Genomic DNA, 6,778 nt, shown 5'->3' on the forward strand with positions numbered 1-6,778 from the left:
TAAATACTAAAAGAGTTTGTAGAGGGAAAATATTTTAGTCTTTTTAATGCAATAAAATAGTTAACTTTGCTTTTTAAAAAGTGGCTTCAAAGGTATGATGGAGAAATGGTTAGAGAATTTTTGGCCTTGGAACCAAGAAGATCTAGGATCAAATCCTACCTCTGAAATATACTAGATATGAGACCATAGATTCATCATTTAACTTCTCAATTATTCCCAGGTAACTTGAGGAATAGATACAGACAGACATTAATAGAGGGAGTTTGCATATTGGGAGTTACTAGGGGACAGAATGGTAAGGAGAAAAGAAGTAAAAAGACCAGAATTAAAATTTTGGGTTTACCATTTAATACCTCTGTGACAACAGGCAAGTACTTTAGCCTTTCTGGGTCTTAGTTTCTGTTAGACGCTACCAGATCACGAGTTCAACAAATCCAGCCCTAACATCTCTTGACTTCCAGTCTTACATCAGCAATAACCTGTTTGATTTCTTAAACTGTATGCCCAGTAGACACTGCAAAGTCAGTGTGTTTAAAACAGAACTCCTTATTTCACCCCTCCAAAGGGTGAAACTTTCCTGTTACTGTACAACCCTCCTTCTAGTCATTCAGCTTAAAACTTCTATGTCATCCTAGATGCCTCGCCCACACTCACCACACATATACTATTGTTAACTTGGAAATAACACAGAACCACTAAAGTAATCAGAAAAACCTTGTCTTTAATCAGGAGAGATAGTGTTTAATAGTCAGCCACCACACAGAGTTAAGTGCCTAAAAACCACACAAAGGCAAGGGCTCTGGGACTCTGGGAACCATCTCTGGGAGAATGCTCCTTATGAGGTGATTCTCCCCAGAGTGACAGAACTTAGGGATCTTTTATACCCTCTGTAGAACTTGGCACAGCAAGCACGCCTAGACAGACTGCAAGCAGGCTGTAGTCAGCAGCTGGCGTATGATCAGCTACAGTGAATACAAAAGGACAGAGTCAAACCAAGAGCTGGGCTTCCTGAAAGAGGACTCTAATACAATGGAAGAAGCTATAGTAACTAAGACAAACAAGGATTTGACTATATCTATAGTCCCACTCAAACTGGGGTCACCAAACATTTCAAGGTCTAGTGTTCAGTCCAAAACAGGGGTGCCCTGGACTTCCTGAGTGTTACTTCTCAGGGGGCAGGAGCAAATTTGAAACTTGCAGAAAACCCAGTTGATGCTACCTACTGCCCAGTCTTGTTTCCATCTTCACAACGTTTATAATATAGGTACCCTTTTCTCCAATCACATTGCTGCTGCTCTGATTAAAGGCTCTCATCTCTAATTGCTTTCTGGTTGGTCTACCTGCCTTCAATATTTCCCTACTCTTTTCCATTCTCCACGCAGTAGCTTCCGATCTTCCTAAGCTGCTATTCTGACTCTATCAAACATCACTCCACTCCCAACTCCAATGTCTCCCTATTACCTCTAGGATGAAATATAAAATTATTTGGCTTTGATTTTAAAGCTCTTCACAAACTGATCCCTTCCTACTGATGACCTTGTTTTATGGAACCTGCAAATTTGCCTTTGTCCCTTGGGAACTTGCCTTTGGGGAAGTCCCAGACAGACCTTTGTTTTAAACTGAACAATAAACCTTCAAGTACCCCATGATTTCAGCTTAGGTAAAATTAGTAGATATAATCAAATCCTAAACACCCTTTTGTCTTACAAGTTTCTCCCAGGTCTAGGCCTCTCCCAAGTATCCAGCCTCTGGTTGGAGTACTCAGTTTCCATTGTAAGCCAATCAATTGTCCTTCCTGTCCTTTATTTCCCAGAAGGTACATAGGACCCTAAGTTCTTCAGCTCAATGGAAAAATCCTCTTATGAAGTGCATTTTGCTAGAGACAGTAAAGTGATCCCTCACCTATCCTGGGAGTTATGTTCCAAAGATCCCCATGATAAGTGAAAGTCCACGAAGTAGCAGCATTATATATTTATTTTATTATCCTTTAATGGTAAGCATCTTCCCCTGGTGCTTGGGTTCACTGCCAGAAGCCTTAGAAGGTGCAGAACGTTTGGATGGCATAGGGCTTAAAATAAATTCAAACTTTTACTAAAACTTCACAAAAACACAACACTGCAGAGCAATACGAAGCTCAGCGATCAGACATGTATGTGAAGTGGACAGGGAGAGATACTGAATGTGTGGGCACAGTGTGGGAGAACAGACTGATGCTACAGTCACTGAGCCAATCAGTACCCCGGATACAGAACCTAGCGCTGTGATTGGCCGCCTTTCATTCCATCAGCCAATAGTATGCATATATAACCTCACATTGGCAAACTTGCACAAATGTTAGTGGTATACTGCATTTCCTTTGTGTACAGTATGGTATTCATCCCCCAAATCCCATCATATAGTGAAAACACCACGATACAGAATTAGATATATATTTTTTAAAAATCTGTGATACAGTGAAGCCAGGATAAGTAAACCATGATATAGTGAGGGATGACTGTATTCCCAGAGTTTGTCTCTGTGTGGTATCTTGCACATGATTCTATATAGCTGTGTTAGAAAATTGTCTTCCTTGCCCTGATAAAAGACTTGTTCTTTCTAACTACTTTGCTGGTTCCATGTTTTTTAAGATTGACACTCTCTTTCCAATATTCTTACATTTTATTCCCTTCCACATAATCTATGATCCAGTAACATTGGCCTTTTTGCTGTTCTTTACACATAGTCCTTCAATTTCTCCTGGTACCATGTCCTGGTTTTTTATTTAATAACTTTTTTCAATTAAAAAACATTCATCTTCTCTTCCCCTTCCTCATGGAAAAAGAAAGAACAATAAAACTTTTGTAACAAAGATAGTCAAACAAAACACATTTTTGCATTGGCCATATTCAAAAATATAACCTCTGTGTGAGATGAAATAAAATGACCACCCACCCAAATTATAATTACAAACCTGGAATCAGAGAGTGAATAGTAAAACATGCAATTTTTATTCTTACTCCTGAGTAAGGGGACACACCCTAATGACAATGCCTAACACATGGGTGCAGATACAAGCATTTTATAGATTCCTAATGCAAGACCCCCACCTCCTCTGTCTGATACTAGGTATGGGGGCCCAAACTTATAATCTAGATACACAATTCTACACAATAAGAAACCAAGTTACATAGCATGAGCTTCATCAGATCTTCCACCAGGGGTGGGGGAGGTTTTGGAGAGATAGCCACATCCTCAGGAGGGGCTCCTTTGGCTCCTAAAAATCAGAAGAGATAAGGAGGTAGGATAGCCGAGTAGTCTTCTACTGAGAAAAGAGGCCTCCCATTTCACTGGGCCTGTGGCAATAGCAGAATGTCCTTGAGGTCTTTTTTTTGAAACCCTAAGCAGGCTTTCACTCCCTAATGGGGTCTAGGGTGGAGGTCCCTTCTGAGAAGAACATATTAATTCTTTTCTCTCCACACTCCTCTCTTTTATGAGGTGATTTCATGCCTTTCCAAGGACTTCCCTGTCTTTTTTCAAGGCTCAGCTTAAATCCTACCTCCCACATAAAGGTCATTTTATGATCTCACTCACTGCTAATTTCTTTTCACTGAGATTACCTCTCATTGACATTGTACATAGCTTGAATCTACATAATTGCATATTGTCTCCCTTATTAGAATATGCCCTTCATTAGGACAAGAATCACAGGGATGATATTTTGGCCTTTTTTGTATCCCCAACATTTACAGTATGTGTACCCTTCTCTCACAGAGCTGCCTTGCTAATAATCACCTCAATATTTTACCCCTGGAACATTGCCATAATCCTTTGGTTGTTCTACCTGACTCAAGTATCATTGACTTGTTAAAAAGGAAACTCTACCTTCAGACTTTCTCCTTGACTAAAGAGGCAAAACTCAGGAAGAGAAAGTTAAAAACAAATTTATTTACACATCAAAGCAGAGGGAGGCTGGTAGGCTGGACACTAGGACAATGAAGAATTCAAATTGAACCCTGCTTTTATGGACAGGAATAAGCCTCTTTCCTGTAAGGGAAAAGGTATTTCGATTGGATCACATAAATCATGAGAAGGGTCAGTGAACATTCAAGGTAACTGCTGCTACATACTCATTAAAGAGAAATGGGATTGGTGCTAAAGGTATAGTATTAGATCCCTCAATGATGACCCTGCCCTTCAGGACTGCCTTCTCTAGGAAACTGGCTACTTGTGGCCAAAGCCAAGCAAGGTTAAAACATGGAGTCATTTCAGAATGACTCTAACTAGTTACTGATTTTACACAATATACTACTTCAGTGCTAACCATATTTATGGTGTAACCCTACAGTCAGATCTATACTGTTCTTGTGAGACAGAATTGAGTATGCTATTCTCAGAATGAGTATTCAGTTTACAAAGGCTAGTTTGTTACTTTTTGTTGACTGAGGACTCTGGGACAAGTTTGGAAGGGAGACCAATGAAAGATAGAAAGGGGCTGGAAACACAGGTGTTTGGGATTGTAGGTCAAAGCCCGATTGGGGATTGGGTGGAACTGACAGGAGAGGGAGGAGGAACTTTGTGTTAGGAACTTGTATTTATTGCCTATTTGCTGCCTAGTCAGTTTGCACTTTTTAGCCCATCATTGAAGTGCTCTTTCATGAAGGGATCAAATAACTGGCTCCTTTTACTCCTATCTTCTAATTTCAGGTTTTATTTATTTGAGTGAGTTGGGCACTTTTCATCTTTTTTTATCTCACTCATTCCTAATATCTATTGCTTGTACAAAGTCAATTTGAGTGATGTCATGGAGGGATTTGGAGAAGAGATGTTGATAATGAGGAAAAGGAGAGAAAGAAGTTGAGAGAGTGAAGAGATCCTTCTTCTCCTCCCTTCCTTCAGGGGTCAGATAAGCCAAATCCTGTCTCCTTGAAAAAGGAGTATGTCTCCTCAGAGAATGTTTTCTGGGAGATGGAGGACAGGAGACTGGAGAGGGAATGCCTCAGTGAGATGGCAGGATGCCTCTCTCGGAGAAGCCCAGGGCTCCTGATGTCTAATCTATCCTTGAGAGGCAAGATGATTTCTTATGCCTCTGCTTCCCCGAGGGACATTAACTGTCAGTCCCTTTTAGGATCTTGGGACTAAACTGCCAAGGAAAGATGTCAATTCCTTGGGTCAGGCAATCTTGAATCCCTGGGATCTAGAAGTCAACCCCCTTTTGGGGAGAGGTATGACCTTCTCCAAATCTTCAATCCCCTATATTGTTTAGAGACTGGCCCAGATCTAAATCTTAAATATCAGGTAATTTATTGGGGTTCAGGAAGGGAAGGGGTAGCAAGGATGTCAGGTAGGAAAGTGGGTAAACAGGGAAGCCCTACAAATTGTCCCCTCTAGCAGGTTGGCTCTCCAAAGTCTAAGGGTTCAAGGCTTCTCAGCCTAAGCTAACTAAAACTTGAATATAGGAGTCCAGGGACAGATAAGGGAGAGAGAGACACACACACTGACACACACAGAGAAAATCCTTGGAAGGGATCTGAGGATGGCTCTCTTCAAAAGTTCTGATCCACAATGCCACTAAGGACTTTAGACTGCTGTCACAGAGAGTTTGATTGGAGGTACTCAGGGGTTCAGGAGGGAGAGTAGAAGTAGGCTTCTCAGCCTAGGGAATCCACCTCCCTCCTCTGGCTTCCAGCTGGAAGTGAAGCTGCCAGTTTGACCTTCAAGCTTCTGATTCTCTCCTAGAATATCAGTTTTTTCTTCTTGCTCCTCCCCCACTCTCTCTTCAGCTAGTCTCTGTCAGAGATTGTTCTCTCCTTGATGTGGAATGTCTTTTATCTTACAGTGAGCATTACTGGATATGAACTTGGATAGTTAAACTTACAAGAAGAAGCAAGTGTATAGTGGCCACAAGTAGAGTAAGACCTCATTTTACTCAAACTCAACACATTTGAGTTCAGATATATGTAATTGGTGATAAAACAACAACAACAACAGAACAATATGCAGATTAAAAAATTTTTAATTACACACTAAATCTGAGACATTCTCCCAAGACAAGTAAAGTTTCAAAGCATTTCACTCAATCATGCTGAATTTTGCCCTGAGAAGCATTAGTGAAAGTCATTGCATTGTTACACCAATTAGCTCCCATGTGTATGTCCAGAATTCTTGCTTAAAACAAGTCATATCCTCATAAGAGCAGTGCTTCCTTAACTTTCATTAATGCTACTTGTTTTTACATGTAGATATAATTTTAATAATAATGATCTGAAATTTTGTAATCTATGTTCTCTCTCTCCCTCTCACCTATCTTCCCTCCTCCCCAAGCTGTGTTATGTGTTATGTATGCTATTCAGTCAAACAGATGGTAGGCTATATGATATAGGCTGTACCTTTATTATCATATAATACAAATTTCTATATCTGTCATGTTGTAAAGCAAGACACGTATCACTTACACAGTTATAAGTTCATAAAGTAAATAAAGTGAAAATTGAAAGCTTCAATCTGCATTCAGTCGTTGCCAGTTCCTTTTTGGTAGTGGATAACCTTTTTCATGATGAAATTCTTGGAGTTGTCTTCAATCCTTGCGTTGCTGATAATAGCATACTTCACAGTTGAAAACGGTAATACACAATTGTTATTACTGGTGATTCTGCTCACTTCACTTTATATCACTTTATATAAGTCTTTCCAGGTGTGTGTGTGTGTGTGATCATCTTGCTTCTCATTTCTAAGGGCACAATCATATTCCAATACAATCATATACTACTTCTTGTTTAGCCATTCTCCAACTGATGGACAT

The sequence above is a fragment of the Monodelphis domestica genome, chromosome 8 (genome assembly GCF_027887165.1).
Source record: "Monodelphis domestica isolate mMonDom1 chromosome 8, mMonDom1.pri, whole genome shotgun sequence".
Classification (NCBI taxonomy): Eukaryota; Metazoa; Chordata; class Mammalia; order Didelphimorphia; family Didelphidae; genus Monodelphis; species Monodelphis domestica.